This window comes from Pongo abelii, chromosome 9 (genome assembly GCF_028885655.2).
Source record: "Pongo abelii isolate AG06213 chromosome 9, NHGRI_mPonAbe1-v2.0_pri, whole genome shotgun sequence".
Lineage (NCBI taxonomy): Eukaryota > Metazoa > Chordata > Mammalia > Primates > Hominidae > Pongo > Pongo abelii.
Genome location: NC_071994.2, coordinates 3,294,371 through 3,315,766, shown reverse-complemented (window position 1 = coordinate 3,315,766; position 21,396 = coordinate 3,294,371). Strand labels below are relative to the sequence as shown.

At 44.5% G+C, this 21,396-nt stretch overlaps 1 long non-coding RNA gene and 1 pseudogene across 1 annotated transcript; both read left to right on the top strand.

Moving 5' to 3' along the window:
- On the top strand, positions 919 to 1,365 carry PONPYGV1R-PS1870 (vomeronasal 1 receptor ponPygV1R-ps1870 pseudogene; annotated as a pseudogene).
- Positions 6,085 to 21,091, top strand: LOC129048562 (uncharacterized). The gene is made up of 3 exons (XR_008510988.2): positions 6,085 to 6,262; positions 8,551 to 8,682; positions 10,667 to 21,091. It is a non-coding gene; the product is annotated as an uncharacterized LOC129048562 (long non-coding RNA).
- Positions 21,092 to 21,396: the final 305 nt, after the last annotated feature.

The following is a 21,396-nucleotide window of genomic DNA, read 5'->3' as shown; positions in this document are numbered from 1 at the left end:
CTTCAGCTTTCTGCTGTCTCTTTTTGTTCATCCCTAACTATGCCTTGTTCACAGCCCTTCTGTGGCTGTCTTAAGGGCTACAACTTTCTCACTGTTTTCCCACCCCACATCACTCCACGTAGCACTTTGCAGATTCTGATGAGAGGTTTGGGATTTTCTAATGTGGTGAGAAATTGCTTTTCACTGGAGTGTTTGAGGCCATTTATAGCCATGAATACAACATTTGGATCACTTAATTGGGACAAGAGGCGTGCACTGTCTGCAGGCCAGAAAATTCAATCGGTCAGTTAGCATTGACTGGGTTTATTTGTAAAAGGTAGATGTTATTAAGTCCTAACACAGTGTGGTTACTATAACATTAGTTTGAATAGTAAAAGCATTAATACCAGTGGGTTGTATATGGTAAGCACTGTATTAAGAAACTTCAAAATTTGAAATGTCTTAAGAGAAAATATATTTTGAAATAATTTTTAGGGGAGTTTATGGTAACTAAAAAGTTTTACATTTTCTGTGAAATACTTATAGCACAATGTATGTTGTCACGCAGAATGTATTTTTGAATGTAAGTGGAGCAATAAGAGAATGACCTCTGTGGATTTAAGATTTTGAATGGGTGGGGCGCGGTGGCTCATGCCTGTAATCCTAGCACTTTGGGAGGCCAAGGCAAGCAGATCACCTGAGGTCAGGAGTTTGAGACCAGCCTGGCCAACATGGTGAAACCCCATCTTTACTAAAAATACAGAAATTAGCTAGGTGTGCTGGGGGAGGGGCGCCTATACTCCCAGCTACTTGGGAGGCTGAGTCATGAGAATCACTTGAACCTGGGAGGTAGAGGTTGCAGGGAGCTGAGATCGCACCACTGCACTCCAGCCTGGGTGACAGAGCAAGACTCTGTCTCAAAAATAAAAAATAAAGAATGAAATTTTGAATGATCTTTCCTTTCCAGATATTGGAATCATGGAGGATTTTTCATTTTCATGTCATAATATTTTCCTATATTGTAATCTGTGTAGTTCACAGTTTACAGTCCTCAGTCTTAGTTACCTAGCTGTATCTAACTCGTTGGTCATTGTTTCTAGATAAATCTCTGGAGTCATGACAGCTTCTGAATTTAAATATTTCTCTGTGAGTTGGAATGTAAACCTGTTTTCTGTGTTCACAGCGTAGCTAGTGGTGGGACTGCTAATGCCACCTGCATCTTTAGTATTTTCCATTCCATCAACATGAGTACCAGAAACTCTAGGAGCCCTTGGGTTAAAGGCGCCTGTCCTTTCCTGCACTCTGTGCTGGGTCCTGCACGTGCTGTAAGAATATAGAGTTCCTATGCTTATGGCTGACAAATGGTAGAACAAACACTTCACAAGCCCAGGCGCGGTGGCTCATGCCTGTAATCCCAGCACTTTGGGAGGCCGAGGAGGGTGGATCATTTGAGATTGGGAGTTCGAGACCAGCCTGGCCAAGGTGGCAAAACCCCCATCTCTACTAAAAATACAAAAATTAGCCAGGTGTGGTGGTGCGTGCTTATACGCCCAGCTACTCAGGAGGCTGAGCCAGGAGAATCGCTTGAACCTGAGAGGCAGAGGTTGCAGTGAGATGAGATTGTGCCACTGCACTCCAGCCTGGGCAACAAAAAACAAAACAAACAAAAGAACAAACCCAAACCTTCACAAAAACTATATATTTTTGATACTGTTTAGCTAAGCTTATGACTAAGAAAGAGATTCATTATTTGGAACATTGCTAAAATTCTATAATGTTTATTTATTCTTTTAATTGACATACAAGTGTATATATCATGTAAAATATGATGTTTTGAGGTATATACGTGTCAAATGCTTTATTCTAGTTAATTATCATATGCTTTACCCCATATAATTATTTACGTGGTAAGAACTAAACATTTGACTGTCTTCTCATTTTTAAAAACACAATACATCCTCATTAAGTATAGTCAACAGACTGTACAATAAATCTCTCAAATTTAGTCATCCTATCTTACTGTAATTGTGTCTTAATTTGACAGTCAGCTCCCCAATCCCTCTGCCCTCCTAAAAACCCCTGCCTCTGGTAACCACAATTCTACTCTCTACTTAAACAGGTGAACTTGTTTAGATGTCACATGTGAGAACATATGGTATATTTCTTTCTGCACCTGGTTTCTGTAAATTAACATAATGTGTTTCAGGTTCATCCGTGTGATTGGAAATGAAGGGATTCGTCACAGGATTCATGGTTTCGGCACATTTGGGGTGATCTTTATATCATGGCTATAGTAAATATTACTGCAGTAAACGTGGGCATGCAAATGTCTCTTCAACACACTGATGTCCTTAAAAATATATGTATAACCAGTAGTGTGATTGCTGTAACAAATGGTGGTTCCATTTTTAATTTTTTTGAAATCTTCATTCTGTTTTCCAGAATGGCTGTACCGATATACATTCCCACCAACAATGTGCAAGCCTTCTCTTTCTTCACACCTTTATCAACCCTTAGTTTTTTGTTGTTGTTGTTTTGTCTTTTTATTAATAGTCATTCTGAAAGGAGTGAGTTGGTATCTCACAGTGGCTTTGATTTGCTTTTCCTGGATAATTATTTATGTTTAGTATTTTCAAATTTATCTATTTGTTATATGTATGTCTTCTGAGAAATGTCTAAGTTTTTTTCTCATTTTTAATACTTGTTTTTGTTGTATAGCTGAGTCTCTTAAATATTTTGGATATTAACCCCTTGTCAGATTTATAATTTAAAAATATTTTTCCATTCCTAGGTTATCATTCCATTGATTGTATGTGGTGCTGTGCAGAAGCTTTTTAGTTTGAAGTAATCTCATTTGTCTATATTTACTTCTATTTCCTGGCATTTTGAGGTTACATTCAAAAAATAATTGCCCAAAGCAATACCGTATTTTCTTTTCCCTTATGTTGTCTTGTAGTAGTTTCAGACTTTCAGATATTACATTCAAGTCTTTATTTCAAGTTGCTTTTTATATGTGGTGTGAGATGTGGGTCTCATTTCTTTGTTCTGTATGTAGATGTCCATTTTTTTCCCCAACACCATGTATTGAAGAGTTTGTCCTTTAACCATTGTGTGTTTTTGTCACCTCAGTTAGCTGTAAATGCATGGATTTATTTCTGGGATCTCTATTCTGCTCTATTGGCCTATGTGTCTGTTTTTATGCCAGTACCATACAGTTTTGCTTGTTGTTGCTTTGTAGTATATTTCAAAGGCAGATTCTGTGATGCCTTCAGCTTTGCCCTTTTTTTATACTCAATTATTTTGACTATTGATGGTTTTCTTTTGTGGGACAAGATGAATTGGGGTATTCCTTTTGCATGTGGAGAATGTCACTGGTAGTTTGATAGGGATTGCATTACACCCGTAGATCATTTTATGTAAGATAGACATTTTCACAATATTAATTCTACCAATTTGTGAATAAAGAATATCTTTCTTTTTATTTGTGTTTTACTTAGGTTAATTTATTTTATTTCAAGCAGAGTCTTCCTTTGTGAGGCTGACGTAATCCTCCCACCTCAGCCTTCTGAGTAGCTGGGACCAGAGCTGCAAGCCACCATGCCTGGCTAACTTTTAAAATTTTGTAGAGATGAGGTCTCTATGTTGCCCAGCCCAGGTCGGGGAGGGATGTTGGAAGAAAACGGGCACCTCCTGGAATGTCCACTGTGAGGCACCACCCACCGGGGCCAGGGACTGGTGGAGAGGGAGGACAAAGCCCCAGGGTTGCTGACGCAGCTCCCAGACAGGAGCTAGTTTGGTGGAAACCAGAGCCCTGGTCTCCCTCCAACTGCTCCGGAGCCTCCCGCTGCCCTACCCCATGTGTCCTGCTGCTCTGCTGATCGACTTTCCCACTGACCTGTAGCTGAACCTCCCACCAGGGCTTCAGGACTTAGTTTGAACTGGTTCCTTTCCCAGACCCGTCTCTCCTCCTCCTCCTCCTCCTCCAGGTGCCCAACAGCCCCCCTTCCGTCCCCTTCCCTCCTCTCCTCTCCCTTCCCTTCCCCAACTGAGATCCCTTCCCCCTCCCCATCCCCATCCCAATCCCCTTCCCTCCCCCAGCCCTAAGCCACCCCCATCTGTGTCCTGGCCACCTCAGGGCGCCCTGAGAAGACCAGGACATGCGGCTGCAGTGGCTGCTCTTTTGGCTCCTCGTGCTGGGGTTTTGCAGCCATTGGTCCAGCCACATGAGTAGACAGTGGACCTGCGGGGTTCCTTCCTTTTCACTGGGCTGTCACGGGGCGTGAAATGACACAGCTCACGCCTGTAATCCCAGCATTTTGGGGCCCAAGGTGGGCAGATCGCTTGAGTCCAGGAATTCGAGACCAGCCTGGGCATCATAGCAAAACCCCATCTCTACAAAAAAATCAAACAATTAGACCTGGCAGCGAGCGCCTGTAGTCCTAGCTACTGGAGAGGCTGAGGTGGGACGATCGCTTGGCCCCAGGAGGTGAGGGTTGCAGTGAGCCAGGATCACCCCCACTGCACTCCAGCCTTGTCGACAGAGTAAGACCTTGTCTCATACAAAACAAAGTGAAATGTCATTTGAGTTCTGTGTCATCTGGTTTGATGACTTTCTAGGAACTTCTGAGTCATCCGTGTCTTCTGCTCTTAGGAGCTGCCTCCAGGGAGTCCCTTTCCAATCAGAGTGATGGGAGCCCCAGAAGCCCATCAGATGGGAGAGAAAAGGGCTGCACCCTGCTGGGATGTTTGCAATGCGGAGTCACCAGGAGTGACATGATCAGGATGTGAATGAGGACTCTATTGTCCTTTGTTCTGTAAAATGTGTCCTGTGCAGATCGTTGATTTACCCAAAGCAGAAAGGGTCTTATGGTCCTTTTGTTTGTCCAAATAGAAAGAAATCACAGATTTCTACTTTGAAAGGTTTCAGCCTCACATTATAAAACCTCTCCACTACGCACAGGAGAGGGCACCTTATAGAGATGAGGGTATTTGTTCTGAGTGGCATGCACCAGATTCTCAGAGAGAGGGAGCTGGAAAAGTCCAGTGATGGGAGCAACCACTGCATCGAGGCAGAATCGCCCACATGAGCGCCTCCAATTCCAATCAAAGAAGAGTCTCTTGATTCTTTTGAGTCTATGAAGGAGGAAATGTCTTGATAATCTTGGTTGGAATGTTCTTCCCTTTATCTGGCTGCATTTTCATAGATCAGTTACACTCTCTTTCCCTACCTCACCTTTGAAGACTTGGATACATTTTCCTCTTTGCATTTTCCACATCCACCCTTGCTCATGGCCGTCGACTATCAGAACCTAAGCTTTTCCTGGCCCCATTGGACCTAATCTGGGTAGGAGCCCACTACTGATAACCTGCATCCAGATAATTGTCAGATGTGACAAGAGTGCCCAAGATGGGGGATATTTTCCTGGTCAGTGACAAGATGACCTTTGTCCTTCTTGTGCATTTGATCCACATCTTTAATTAACCATTGTGCCCAGAGCTCCTGCTTCCTTTCAGATGGAGGCTGCTCAGCGACAGTGCATCTCTCCCAGGAGCCCAGGCTGCACTCACCTCCACTGTGAGGCTGAAGACAAAAGTGCCACAGAGCTCAGAGGCTGCTTTCTAGCGAGGTTTGATTTGCACAAAACTGAGTCTTGGTATGTGGATTGGTCTTAGTTGCATTTTGAATTTATTTTCTCCCCCAATACTTGTAAATCCAGTGTTCGTAAAATAATATGTGTGCCTTGTGTGGTGGTGGCCATACATTGCAGGAAGTTTGTATTGCCTTCCATGTGGATTTCCAAGGGTGCTCCTGAGTGCTTCAGGTGCAATGCTCTAAAATATGAAGGTGAACTCTTGTTAGTGGTTACTTGGTATCGTGTTTTTAACTGACCTCAATTCTCACAGTTTCAATCATAATTCCAAGGAGACTATGTTATGCAAATCTGTATGGACTTTGAAAATCTGACATGAAGTGCCCCGTTTCAGCAGAGGTGAATATTGGTTTTCAAAAGTTAATGTTTATAGAAACTTGGGCTAAACAACAATCTGTGATTATTTTTGTTGGAATATAACCTAGGTATTCTTATTATAACAGCTGTCCACTCTCAGTTTTATGTATATGTAAACATATGTTTATGTAATATTTTCATCTATAACTTTAAGACTTTTTTCTTATATTTTTTCTTATTCTTCCATACAGTGTGGACATGTTTTTGGATATATTTCAAAGAATATAATACAAATTTTTAAACATATAAAAGAAGACCTTGGCTTCCTGACCATTGTGAGTTTGTATTTTCTTATCTCCATTTTAAATTGAATTATAAATTTCTAGGTAAAGTTCTATAATTTTTTAAAATATTTGCAATGTTTTGTCAGATAAATAAAAACTAATAGTTTGTGTCTCAAATTTCCTTCCTACTCTTTAAGTGATGTAAAGTCCTGTGTATTAATAGCCTCTTTGTAAAGAATACAATCTGCTGACTTTTATATATGGATACAGCAATGAAAGCATCACCACATTCCAGATTCAAGATAATAAACACATTCCTCCTTCTTCAAAGTTTTCTCCTCCTCTTCTTGAATCCATCTGTCCTTCTCCCTCCATCCTACTATCCTCCCCTCCCCCTGCACTGCCATTTCATGTAATGGAGTCATACAAGAGACGTATTCTTGTTGTTCTCAATTCTGTAAAGTCAGCAGAATCATGTTCACATTGGTTCATATTGTTTTAAATATTAATAGTTTGTCTTTGTTTTATTGTGCTGAGTAAAATTCCTTTGTATGGACATATGACAGTGTGTCTATCCTCTCCCTAGGAAAGAGATAGAAGGCTTGTTTTTCCCATTTGGTCTTTGTCCTGAAAACAAAAACCCATAAAGCAGCACCTCTGCAAGCTTTCCCTGTGTATCCTTGCATTTTACAATGCCAAGATCAATTGACATAAAAAAGTCCAATTGATATTGTGTGTAAAATTGTTCAAACATATAGAACATGAATAATAATTATTTTGGAACTCTCGTTTAAAGAGAAAAATTACTGACATGACACAAGTGGTTCTGGCAATTACCATCAAAATTTTATTATAAAAATGTTTATAAATACAGCATTGATGTGTTAACATTTTAATGAACATGACTTAACACATATGTACCCATCTTTCCATCCCTCTATGCATCCATCAGCCCATCTTATTTTAGATGTATTTCCAACTGAATTGGAGACATCAACATACTTCCGATGAATAGTTTAGCAAAACTAACATTAAGTAGAATTCAATATTGCTTTATAAAATTTTCTTCTAAACAAGAATTACACAGAATGAACTATACAAATCTTAAGTGTAACATTGCTAACTTTGGAAAGTACACACACTGCATATCCAAAGCCCCTTTCAAGATCTACAATATTACATCACCCCAGAAAGTGAACTTTCCCTCTTCCCAGCCAATCCCTTTCTCATCATAGGTTGATTTTGCTTCTTCTGGAATTTCACATATATAGATGCATGCCATGCCATAGATACTCCTTTGTGTCTGCCTGATTCTGCTCAGCACGATGTTTTTGAAATCATTCCCATTGTTGCACAGATCTCTAACTCAGTCCTTTCCAGTTTGGACTCAACATATGCTGAGTCCAGCCTGTTGAATGCCTATCTCTATTTCATTCACCATCTTGAAAGAAGCACTTAAAATGAAGATGTTTTCAAGAGCATACAGTTAAATCCTGAGGAATCTATGTAGGAATGTTATCAGAAGCCATCTGAACTTATTCAAGGGAAGTCTTTGTCTTCATTCACATAAGAATCTAACAGAATTAATATCAAGAATCTTAGAGAATTCCCACACTATTCATGCCACATTCGTGATCTCCACTTGGGTTATTATCAAGCATTAAAATTTGATAACTTATTTCTGAATGAAGTCATCTCTTTGTTGTAGTTTTTTGACTTATGGTGATCTTTAAATGGCAGAGATTCATTCATTCATAATCCAAGAGAGAAGTGTGATTCACAGGGATTCTTTTATCATGTGATACATGATAAATACGTCCAATGTTATATGTCAATTTAAAAAGTAAGTAACTTTAAAAAAATGATAATTACTTTATACCTAGCTTGTCCAACCCGCAGGTGACAGGCCGCATGCAGCCCAGGACAGCTTTGAATGTGGCCCAACACAAATTTGTAAACTTTCTCAAAACACTATGAGATTTTTTTGTAATTTTTTTAGCTCATCAGCTAGTTCTAGTGTTAGTGTATTTTATGTGCAGCTCAAGACAACTCTCCTTCTTTGAATATAGCCCAGGGAAGCCAAAAGATTGGACCTCCCTGCTTTAGACCAAGAAAAAAGACACCCCAAATTTGCAATGCTTAAAACCACTACCAGCCATGCAAGAAACATGAGACTGTCAACTTCCAATCCTTCTTGAAGCAGTGGAATTCACTGGTGATATCTGAGAGGTGTGTTTACTTCTCGGAGGAGGTTGAGGGTTTCTAAGGATGAGTCTTTGGGACTGAAATATTGTCAATGTCATTGAGCCTTCTCATTATTTCAACTATTATTATTCCAGGTCATCGATGTTGTGCCTGACCATTTTCATCCTGGGCCTGACTTTCCTGGAATTCCCCGGATGCTTGTTATTATTGTTGTTTCCCTGGGAATTTGTTCACTTGCCATTTTCTTCTGGAAAACTAGCCTTGGTGTGAGTATACTAACTTCCTGTAGAGGTATGCTTGTAATCAGAAATAAGAAGAAATTATTTAGAACAATTCATTGTTCTGGACTTCATTAGGAATATTGGGTTTTACAAAAAAATCAGGGAAATGATTTATTAGCATAAGAATTATGAAAATATCTACCATTTACATTACGAAAATTAAATAGATTGGTGTTTGTTTAATAGGATGTCAACAGAGCTTTTGGTCAAAAATCCTTTTTTTACCTTTGTGCTCTTTATCAGAAATGGAAAAAAGGTAAATGCTGGAGTCATTTTCACTCTGCCTATTTCAGGACACTTTTGTCTTTTCCGACATCTCCCTCTCCTGGCCTGGCCTCTGCTCTGTGGGTTCTGGGGTGCCTTTTCTGTTTTTCAAAAGCAAAATCATCCTTATGAGCTTCCGGGGCTTCTCCATTCCCAGCTAGTCATCTTTGGTGGCAGCTGCAGAAGCCATGAATGCTCAGGGGCCGAGGGCTGAAGGGCTTTCACTGTTCTGTTTGCAGAAATAACACGAGGAGATGCCACTGAGCTCCACTGCTGTAGGTCTCATGACCCAAGGGACCCTGACTGACCCATTTTACTCCAAATATGCTAGGGTCCGCTTTCCAAAATATGTAGGGTGTTCTTTTTTGTGTGATTTTATTTCTCTTCTGCCATAAGGTAGGTGATTAACCTTTAGAATATCTGCTGTAATCCCAGAAGCAAAAAAACGGAAAACTCATTAATCCAACATTAGTATGTGCAATTTTGAATACTCTTCGAAAAAGCCAATTCCATAATTCATCATAGTCCCAGCTCTGTTGGTAACTGTGTTGTGCAAAATTGCCCCCACGCCCACCCAGTGGTGCCCTTGATCTCATATTCTAGGTGTCAGAGGTTCTATATTTGCAATGGAAAATGTGCCCTGGCTGTGAGGTAGTGAAGAGTGAACGTCACTCATTGCCTACAAGGACAATTCCCAATGAAGACCTTCAGTGATGCTCAGTGAAGCTGGTTCTCCTGTGGCCTGTGTAGTTTTGACACCTGCTGCGTCCTCTGATCACACATGATGGGACTTGTACACTTGAAATCAAACACATTTTTAAAACTTCTGCTGTTTAGAATTCCCCCCTCATTTTTCCATGGACAAACTTATTTTTTATGTCGTAGTGCACTTAAAATTTGGTATTACCTGGGAGTTAAAAGCAATATGATAGTTGTGCCAAACTGACATCTGTACATAGGATCGTCCTGTGAGAAAACCCTCTCCCAATTCCCCTGCAGGTCTTCAGGAATCCACATATCCCCAAAGACCTTTGTGCCCACAGGTGGCACCTCTGGAGTGGAGAAGACCCTTTGTCAAGAAGGGAAGCAGAGGGGGTATGAGAGGGTCCTGCAGGCAGAGCTGGAATCGGCTTCCTGTCTGCCTCTTGCAAGCTGTGTGACCCTGGGTGAATTTTCTCCTTCCTTTGGGAGCCTCCGTTTTCTTAGATTTGGAGCAGGGTGGTCACACTGACCTTGCAGAGTTCTGAGAATCAGTGATAGGACATGAAAGGCCTGGAGAACATTCTCTTAAGAATAGCTGTGACTCATGTGTGAGCAATGGGCTTTCCATTCCTCTCTTTCTGTTTATCTGATGCAAGGAGCATGCTCCGGTGATGGTGGTGAGGGAGGAATGAGGATAGACGCAGACACCCCTATGTTGGAAACATGCTGCTTTATTACTGCAGAATGACTCTGTCTTCCCTGGGACAGGCCCCCAGCCTGCCTACATTTGCAGACAGACACAGTGATTTTGTTTCACTCCTCTGCTGTTAGCAGGACTCAGTGGAAGGGAGAATTTATGGCACTGATGCTGCTGTTGAGGAACCTGAAGAAGGAGAAGGTGCAAGGGACCATCACTTGCAGCATGAGGTGCAGCTTGTGTTGGTCTCGGTGTTTTGTCCCTCATATTAATATGTTTCAAAACATTTCTTCCTCTGCCTTGCAGGTAAACATGGCTGAACTGGAGCCTTGTTCTCTGTCAGAATTGGCCTACTTGTCCTACCTCATGGCTGGCCCTTCCAGACCACTGATGGGCTGCCAGCCACCTCCTCCACCTCCATGTCCTCTGGGACCTCAACCACTCTCTGCAACTGAAGGTCTTCTGGGACCTCTGATACCTCCTCCACTTGAACATCCTCTGGGACCTGAAACACCTTTTCCAGCTGAAGGTTTACTTAGAACTGAGACACCTCCTCCACTCGAGTTTCCTAATGGACCTCAGCAATGTCCTCCACTCGAGTGTCCCCTGCAACTTCAATCATCTCCTCCACTCGAGTGTCCTCTGGGACATCAATAACCTCCTGTACTAGAGGGTCCATTGGGACCTCAACCACCTACTGCACTTGAGTGCCCTCTGAGACCTCACCAACCTCCTCCACTCAAGTACCCTCTGGGAACTGAACCACCTCCTCCACTGGAGTGTCCTCTGGGACCTCAACTGTCTCTTACAACTCTCTGTCCTCTGGGACCTCAACCACTTCCCAAAGCTCTTTGTCCTCTGAGACCTCATCCACCTCGTGCAGCTGCCTGTCCTCTGGGACCTCATCCACCTTCTGCAGCTGGTTGTCCCCCAGGACCTCATCTACCTCCTGCAGCTGCCTGTCCTCTGGGACCTCATCCACCTCCTGCAGCTGTTTGTCCTCTGGGACCTCATCAACCTTCTTCTGTTATGTGGCCGTAGGACCTCAGCTTACTCCTCCACTTAGTAGGCTGTGGAGCCTCAGCCACCTCCTCTACCTGGGTGGCCTCTGGCCCCTCCACTACCACTTTCACATGAGTCTCCTCTGGTACTTCAATAGTCTCCTCTCGTGGCCTCTGGGACTTCAGCCACCTTCTCCACCCAGGTCTCCTCTAGTACATCAGCCACCTCCTCCACTTGGCTGGCCTCTGCTATCTCAACTGAGTCCTTCACCTGAGTGTCCTCTGGGACCTCAGCCACTTCCTATACCCATGTGGCCACTGTGACCTCGCCCACCACCTCCACGTGCACCATTTGGTTTGTTTTTCTGAACAGTAGAAACTGACCTGTGAAATGGATTCCTGTTTCCTTTGTTTAGGTGAATGGAAATGTCACAGATGGTACTGCAGGGCTTTGTAGCACCATGGTAACACTGGCTGAAGATGTGGTCACTTTTCTCAAGTTTCTGAGGGTACACACTCGGTTGCATTATTTCCTCATCATGATCTTGGCAGCAGGGTTCTCCTGTAGATGAGGAAATAGTATTTTTTATTTTAGGGGGACAAAGTCTCGCTCTGTCACCCAGGCTGGAGTGCAGTGGTGCAATCCTGATTCATTGCAACCTCCACCTCCAGTGCTCTGGTGATCCTCCCATCTAAGCTTCTGGAGTAGCTGGGACTACAGGCCTGCACCACCATGACTGGCTAATTTTTTTCTTTTTACTTTTTGTAGAGACCATGCTTCACCATGTTGCTCAGGCTGGTCTCGAACTCCTAGACTCACGCCATCTGCCCACTTTGGCCTCTCAAAGTGCTGAGATTACAGGCATGAGCCACTGTGCCCAGCCAGAGATTGTTCATAGAACCCAGAAATACCAGTTCTGCAGGCGTGTATGGAACCTGGGCCATAGGACCAGCTCTGTGAGGGATGAGACCCGTCCCTTACTTGCAGGGCGTCCTGTGTCCTGCAGCAGAGAGACCCACAAGAAGGGCACAGAGCCTCTGACCACTCCTAATGGAAGCACAGGTGAAGGGACCCAGGGTGCGGAAAGCGGAGACGGAATCTCCTGGGAATAAACAGGAGGCTGTGGAAGAGAAGGATGAAGCAGGGAGGTGTCACCTGGGGCTTTGTTGAATTCAGGTGGAGCTGGAAGGCTGCTCCTGGCTGAGCAAGCACTGTGAACAGGAGTGTGGATGCTGCACGAGTGCCACACAGCGCCGCCACGGGAGAGCTCAGATGCACAGTGCGCACAGCAAATTACCTGCCCCCAGCACTTCCTTGTTGCCCTACAGCCTTTAGTCCATTATCTGTAGGAAAGATGAATCTTTCCCCGGATGTGGGAAGGCTTTGAATCAGGGTGAGTAAATGCCTCGAGGTCTGGGAAATTTCACTGGGTTGTCAGGGGGCCCTGTCTCCCTGAGTTTTTAGGCCCAAGGAGACTAACAATGAGGATGGGTGGGGTTCAGCGGAGCTGTGGCCTTGGCCTTCGGAATGAGGCCACCTCTGGTGGGGAAGTCAAGGCCCATCCTGAGCTGCTCTGGCATCATCTCATCCCCAGCACCCTCTCCTTCCCACTCGCGACTCCCAGCTTTGCATCTCCCACGCTTGGCGTGCAAACTCCTCGCCCTTCCCTGTGTCCCTGCTGCCTGAGCCCAGACACCAACTCTCAGTGGACTCAGAGCCCCAGCTTCCTTATTAAATGAGCCAGGAATGATGTGGTTATGAGGTCATTGTGAGGACTAAGAGACCAAGCCTATAAAGAAAGCATCTTGCAAAATAGCTGGTAGGTGTTAGACCCTCACCCCTCTCGCTGGTTAAATGAAAATATTCCCACTCAGAAGATCAGCAAAAGACATTCACCAAAGTTCGTTAAATAAACCTTAGGGTATAACAGCTCAGGCGCAGGATTTCCAACCTCTGTTATAAAAGATAAGGGAAAGCACCTATATCCAAGATTAAAATTCAGGTCCTTACGAGATGAGGAAATTATAAGAATGCATACACAGTTCACTTCTGAGATCTGTATCTGTGATCTGTAGATAATTATTCTCCATGACACACAGACACGGATGCAGCCACCCACAGATATATTCAGCAGGGGCACAGATATTTTATAGAAGACAAAATGTATGTTGGATAAAAGAAGATCACATGGAAATAAACCAGAATCCTGTTACCTTACAGGACAGTTGGAGGACTCTCCTGAGCCGTGATATCTTGGAAGAGTGTCCAACATATTTTATGCTCCGTGCCCGGTGCTGCCTCCTCTCCCTCTCATTTCCATAGTGTTTCCCTTAATACACATTTGCAGTCCTATCTGTCTGGGCATCTGCTTCCTGGAGGACCAGCCCACACCCCAGGGTGTACCGGCTGTGACTCCTCATACACTGTTCAAACCCAGGCAGATACTGCCTTGCTGGCCACAGAAGCAGGGTTAGCCACTGGGTAGTGTTGAGTGGGAGGGGCCCGAGGGGGCCTTCTGGGGTGGGGGAACATCCTGCATCAAGCCATGGGTGGAGGTTATGCTCATTCATTCTAGATATAGTCACTGTGTGCCTAGTGGCTGCCAGCGGTGCCTTGTGAGCAGATAGACAGGAAGAGATCCCCATGAGTTGGCCAACTTCTCATGATAGGGAATAGAATGGGGCCCAGCAGCAGCCATGGAGCCAGCAAGGAGCCCCACAGAGGCTCAGGGTTTGTCATAGCCTTTTCCCCACTGAGCCAGCTGCTCTCAGGAGCACCAACTCTAGGCAGCTCTGAGGGAAGCTGAGCTGGGAGCAGACATTTCTCAATAAGTCCTCTACCCCCGACTACCTTTCTGAATGTTTTAATTACAGCACCTGCACACTTGTGGCCCGCACTTGTGCTGCCCCCAGGTCCATGTAGAGTGCACCAGCCAGTGTCAAAGCCACCTGCGCTGGCTCCATGCTTCAATGCCACCAGCGGCTGTGAGCATAGCCACCAATATCCACCTCTTCCATGCCACCAGCGGCCGTGAGCATAGCCACCAATTTCCACCTCTTCCATGCCACCAGTGGCCGTGAGCATAGCCACCAATTTCCACCTCTTCAATGCCACCAGCGGCCATGAGCATAGCCACCAATTTCCACCTCTTCAATGCCACCAGCGGCCGTGAGCATAGCCACCAATTTCCACCTCTTTTTGGTACCTTGAAGATGAATCTTGACAATGAGAGCTTTTTTCAGAATAAGAATTGGCAGAATGGCTACAGAGACCTCTTTCTGCACATCAGAAGACCCACACAGACGCCCCTCTGGAAGCTGCCGTCTCTTCCAAAGGATCCCGCCTTGGCCAGCCTGACCAGCCTCCTGAGGCAGATGCACTCTCTCAACACAAAGTGTCTGCCAGCCTCCAGCCTCCACTTGAATGGAGGCAGTTACCCCAGTGAGTGATTTCCTCTGAGCTGGAATAACAAACTGAAGGAAGAGGCCCTCAACGAAATGTGGATGACCTGCCTGCATGATTGCTGGGGCTGGAGGCTCCAATCACAAGCGCTTCATACTCATTAGATACCTGTAGCTTCATATTTGTTATGAACAATTTTTCTTTGTCAGATCCATTTTGAAATTTTTCATCTAAGGGGTTACTGAAATTGTTTAATCCCATGAATATCAACAATATGGTAAACATATGAGAAAGTGCACCCATATGTCAATTCTGAAATAATTACAGAATTTACATATTTGAGGAAAATCTCATAGCTCTAATTAGGTAGAATTCACATGGAGGCAGGTATCTTCATGCAAACACATATAAAGAAACAAACAAGCCGAGCCCAGCTGTGGTGCGAACCCCAAAAGTTGGGGTAGAGATGAAAGGGCGAGGGGGAGTGTGGTTACAGACTGTGATTTAAGGAGTTCCAGGAAGGACTCACTGAGAATTAGGAGGTTTTAGTAATTATAAGATGGAGAGCAACTGAATAGTTGTACAAAGAGTAATCACAAAGATATAAACGTAATTTGTTGTGGGATTAAAATTTGATGACCCTACTAAATGAAGTATTAGGTCTGTGCAAACGTAATTTCTGCTTTTGCCATGACTTTTAATTGCAAAACCACGATTACTTTTGCATCAACCTAATATTAATTCATCTACTCCAATAATTGCCATATTCTTGTCATTACTCTTGTCTCAGTTAACTACTATAGATAAATTGTGTTACCACCCACATTAGGATATTATTCCTATCTCTACTTCATCTAACTCTCAATAACAAAATAGATCACCTGTTATGATTACTTCTGTTTTACAGATGGAAAGAGCGAGGCCCAAAGAATCTGAGTAATTTGTCAAAGTGTCCGTTTAATTATCAAGATTTGTTTCAGGCCCCTCCTCAATTCCACCTTCCTCTCTCTTTTTAACATGCCATCTATTTTGTCACATTCTCAGCCATAATGCCAGAACTGTCTACATCTTCAATTCCCATCACATGGATAATTTGATGTTCCCCTTTTTTCCTGTAGTTCTTCTGAGATGCCTCTTGTCACAATCAGGACTTACACCCACATCACCACAGCTGATGATCACTTTCTTGTTCTCAGCTTATGGGACCCTCAGAAGTTTTCAGCACAGTTGCCAGCTCTCCCCTGATGATATGGTTGGATTTGTGTCCCCGTCCAAATCTCACGTTGAATTATAATCCCCAGTGTTGGAGGAGTAGCCTGATGGGAGGTGACTAGATCATGGGGGTGGATTTCCCCCTTGCTGTTCTTGTGACAGTGATGAGTTCTCACAAGATCTGGTTGTTTAAAGGCATGTGGCTCTTCCCCTTCACTCTCTCTTCCTCCTTCTCTGGCTTGTAAGACTTGCCTGCTTCCCCATCACCTTCTGCCATGATTGTAAGTTTCCTGAGGCCTCCCCAGCCATGCTTCCTGTACAGCCTATGGAACTGTAAGTCAATTAAACCTCATTTCTCTATAAATGGCCCAGTCTCAGGCAGTTCTTTACAGCAATGTGAGAACAGACAAATAGAACCCCTCACTCAGGCCTGCTTCTCTCTCATCAACACTTCCCCACGCTGCACCTGCCTCTCACCCAACTCTCATGCTCATGCTGACAACCAATGTTGATCCAATGTTTAACCTCCAATCTTCTCCAGTTTTGCTTCTAAAGAAATGCAAATCCTACTCGCATTGATGATTCATCTGTCTGGTATTCAATCCCACTTGGATCCATTAATTCCACTTCTTGATATACATCTAAAGGATTTGAAATTAGCATACCAAAGACGTCACTAGACTCCCATGCTCACTGCAGCACTATCCACGATCGCCAAGACATGGAGTCAACCTAAGTATCCATCAAGGCATGAACAAATGAAGAAAATGTGGTATATATGCACAATGGAAGACTATTCAGCTTTTAAAAAGAAGAAAATCCTGTAATTCACAACAACATGGATGAGCCTGGAGGACATGATATTAAGTGAAATAAGCCAGGCACAGAAAGACAAATATCACCTAACCTCACTCATCTGTGGAAAATTTTTAAAGTTGAACTCATAGAAGCAGAGAGAAGAATAGTGGTTACCAGAGGCTGAGGTATGGGGAGTGGGGTAAGAGGCTGGGGAAATGTTGGTGAAAAGATACAAAATTTCAGTTGAACAGGAGGAATAAATTCAACAAACACATTGCACAGCATGGTGACTGTAGTTAATAACAACATACTATATTTTCAAAAATAAAAAAAGAGTGAAAGGATATATAATACAATGATAAGAAGGACAGAAAATAAACAAATAAAAATAAATCCTACTTGTGCCATGATTTGGGCTGTGCTATTCCAAGGACAGGGGGAATGCCCAAAGAAACCCTGGCCTGGTTGAGACAACAAATTCTGTGTCTTGTGGAAGAGAAAAACCATCGTGAGTTGAAATAATCAGAAAGGCTCAGAGGGAAAGTGGAAACTGACCTGGGTGGTGAAGAATTGGACAGACACTGAGACACTGAGCAAGGTCGGTGACAATCTTGGTGAAGAAAACAAGATAAGAAAAAAGAGAATAAATAGGCCTGGTGTGGTGGCTCACGCCTGTAATACCAGCACTTTGGGAAGCCAAGGTGGGTGGATCATGAGGTCAGGGGATCGAGACCATCCTGGCTAACATGGTGAAACTCCATCTCTACTGAAAAATACAAAAAAAATTAACTGGGCGTGGTAGTGGGTGCCTGTAGTCCCAGCTACTCGGGAGGCTGAGACAGGAGAATGGCATGAATCCAGGAGGCGGAGCTTACAGTGAGCTGAGGTCGTGCCACTGCACTCCAGCCTGGGTGACAGAGCAAGACTCTGTCAAAAAAAAAAAAGGAAAAAGAGAATAAATGAGATGTGTTCAAAGGCCAGAAAACAGATCACGGTGGTGGTGTGGTAGCTGCCCCAAGCTTGGCAGCTTAAAACAAGGCACATTTAGGCCAGGCGCTGTGGCTCACGCCTGTAATCCCAGCACTTTGGGAGGCCGAGGCAGGAGGATCACCTGAGGTCAGGAGTTTGAGACCAGCCTGGCCAACATGGTGAAACCCTGTCTCTACTAAAAATACGAAAATTAGCTGGGCATGGTGGTGGGCACCTGTAATCCTAGCTACTCGGGAGTCCGAGGCACGAGAATTGCTTGAACCCAGGAGGCAGGGGTTGCAGTGGGCCAAGGTCTTGCCACTGCACTCCAGCCTGGGTGACAGAGTGAGACTTTGTCTCAAAAAAAAAACAAACAAGGCACATTTATTATCTCACAGTTTTTGTGGATCGGGGATCTTTGTGTGGCTTAGTTGGCTTGGGTCACTCACTGGTCCTCACGCAGGTATTGGCCAGGGGTGAGGGCTCATCTGAAGGCTCAGCAGGGGAAGGGACTGCTTCTGAGGTCCCCTATGAATGCACTGACAGAACTCCATTGCTCGCAGATTGGTGGGTTGAGTCCTCAGTTCCTTGCTGGTTTTTGGCTGAGCCTGCTCTATTTGCCTCTAAATGGCCCCTCCATCAGAGCAAACGCATGAGAAAAGCCAGGGAGAGAAAGTGTGCAAGAGAGAAGTCACAGTCTTTTATAACCTCTTCTCTGAAGTGGCCTCCCCTCACTGTTGCTGTATTCCAGTGATTAGAAGCAAGTTACTTAAAAGGAGGGGATGACACAAGGCCATAAACACCCAGAGGTGGGGATCACTGGGGGCCCAAATATTTGCCCCAGACCTTCCAGGCTTCAGCACCAGATGCAGAAACTACAGCCCACACCAATTATTTAGCCAGTTTGCATCCTGGCCTAATCTCAGTTCTCCGTAATCCATCCCTTTAAATACATGTGTGCGTATCTTACTGAATCATCTTTGACCAAACCCTAAATGGCCCCACTTGACTGGCTTCAGCAGAGCATTAGGACACAACTCCAGATCTTTTAGAGGTTCGGATTGAAGAGCAAATTAACTGAGTTTGGCTAAACTAGGAGGGAGGATACAAGAAGGTTATTCTGCCTTCCTTGTGGAAACAGTCACAATGCCCCGTGGAGGCTGTGGAACATATTTGTAGTTTTCTGGGATACAGAAGTGAAAGAGCTTTAGGAAATGTTGCTATCACATGGAGATCTACATAAGCCTTACTGTCTCTCCAGCCCTTCTGGAAAAGCTATGGTCCTGCTTTGCCTTGTCCCAGCCTTTCCACATACAAAGAAAGGCTAGAACTCATTTTGCAAGAAAGGCTAGAATCCATTTCCCCTGGGCAGACCTCAGGTAGACACAAGCCGCTGCACAGCACCCTACTGCCCCAGGTTATTAAATAGAGCTTAGCTTTAACTGTGGCATAGAAGGCTACTGTGAATAAGGCTACCGAGGCCTTATTCCAAATGCTTTAAATCTACCTGAATGTTGTTTTTTATTATTATTATTTTTGAGACGGAGTCTCACGCTACTATCCAGGCTGGAGTGCAGTGGTGCAATTTCGGCTCACTGCAACCTCCGCCTCCCATGTTCAAGCAATTCTCCTGCCTCAGACTCCTGAGTAGCTGGGATTACAGGCACCCACTACCATGCCTGGCTAATTTTTGTATTTTTAGTAGACACGGGGTTTCACATGTTGGCCGGGCTGGTCTCAAGCTCTTGACCTAAGGTGATGCACCTGCCTTGGCCTCCCAAAGTGCTGGGATTACAGGCGTGAGCCACTGTGCCCGGCCATGAATCTACCTGGATGTTTTGGTGTGTAGTGTGTGCAGGACAGGGAGAATATGGCTTCAGATGGATTCTGCCTGAGGAAGATGGACCTGAAGAAGCTGGGCTGTGGCTGCCACGTGTCTGGAGGGAGTGACTCAGACCTGCCATCACCCGTCCTGCCTTCCTGGAGTTTTGTTCTTATCTTATTGGACAGGAAGCTGGCTGTAACTAAGTGGTGGTGTTGTCATATTCACCTTCACCTGGGCCTTGTGGAGATGATCTAAGTCAGAAGGGTCACACCACTCAGAGGAGTTGCACACACTGCACCAGGAAGTCAGTCAGGCATGGGAGGGCGTCGCTGTTTCTGGAGGGAATGTGCCACAGCTTCTCCCTGCTGGTTCCATTCCACTTGGTCTGTTGTCCTACGTGCTCATCAGGGGATAAGTCCTATATGGGAAGGGACAAATGTGACCATCCTGAGCAATGTCATGTCAGGTCCCTGCACGCTTAAATCCTGATAAGCCTTTTTTCATGCGCTCCCTGGCCAAAAACAAAACAAACAAAGCAAAACAAACATGGGAAATGGTTTGTCTGGTCACTGATAGAGGCAAGGCACCTCTGAGTTCAATGTCGTGCTCAAGGTGAGCCTTCCTTCCCGGCTGTGTCAGAACACATTGCGGGGAAAGTACATGGAAAGCCGATGATGCTGGTGGGTTGCAGCCCACATGGCCCAGCCAGGTGGCGTGACGAAAACCACTCTCGCAGTGCAGGGGATGTTCCCAATCACAGGGCAGGTCTGCAGCCCCTGGGTTTCTGCCGCTCACCGGCTGGCTCTGGGAACCACGGTATCCCTGTGCCATGCCACGGAAGGTACCATTCCATGTGCCATGTGGAAGCCGGATGCCCTTGTTAGGAATGATGCTTAAACTTTTAAGGAAATTGAATACTTGAACAAACGATTTTTAGCAAAGCAATTTTATTTTTGCACAGAGGGGTGCCTCATTGGCCAGTCACCATGAGAGCTCACCTGAACAAAGGGGCATGAAAGTCTTCATTTTTGACGCAAGTCCTGCCTTTGTACTCTTTTTCTATTGGCTGGGGTTGGGTTGTACAATTTAAACTAATCTCGGTTGGCTAAACATTTGATTTTTTTTTTAAGATAAGGTGGGCACGTAAAAGAAAGCAGAGAGGAAAGGGGAAGGGGTGTCTGTGATTAGCTAGAAAGTTAGTTTTTTGTTTTTTTTTTAATAAGGAAAGGAATGTGAGCCAGTATTGATAATGCCTGGTATTGTGGCGTGCCTGGGCATCTAACAAAGGCAGAAAGGAAAAAAAAGAGAAAAGGGAAAAAAGGAGGAGGGGGTTGCTATGAATTAAAGAATAAAAGATTGATCAGGTTATTTGAAGAGAAACCTCATCATATCCCATATCTTCTTCAACACTTATTCACTGTTGCTGCTGTTCATTTGGTCCCAGTTCAGGTGCGAAGAGGCATAACTGATGCTGAGGCAACTAGGGTTTCTCAAATTGTAAATTTTTCTTTCTTTCTTTTTTTTTTTTTGAGACAGAGTCTCGCTCTGTCACCCAGGCTGGAGTGCAGTGGCGCGATCTTGGCTCACTGCAAACTCCGCCTCCCAGGTTCACGCCATTCTCCTGCCTCAGCCTCCTGAGTCGCTGGGACTACAGGAGCCAGCCACCAAGTCCGGCTAATTTTTTGCATTTTTAGTAGAGACAGGGTTTCACCGTGTTAGCCAGGATGGTCTCGATCTCCTGACCTTGTGATCCGCCCGCCTCGGCCTCCCAAAGTGCTGGGATTACAGGCATGAACCACCGCGCCCGGCCTCAAATTGTAAATTTTGT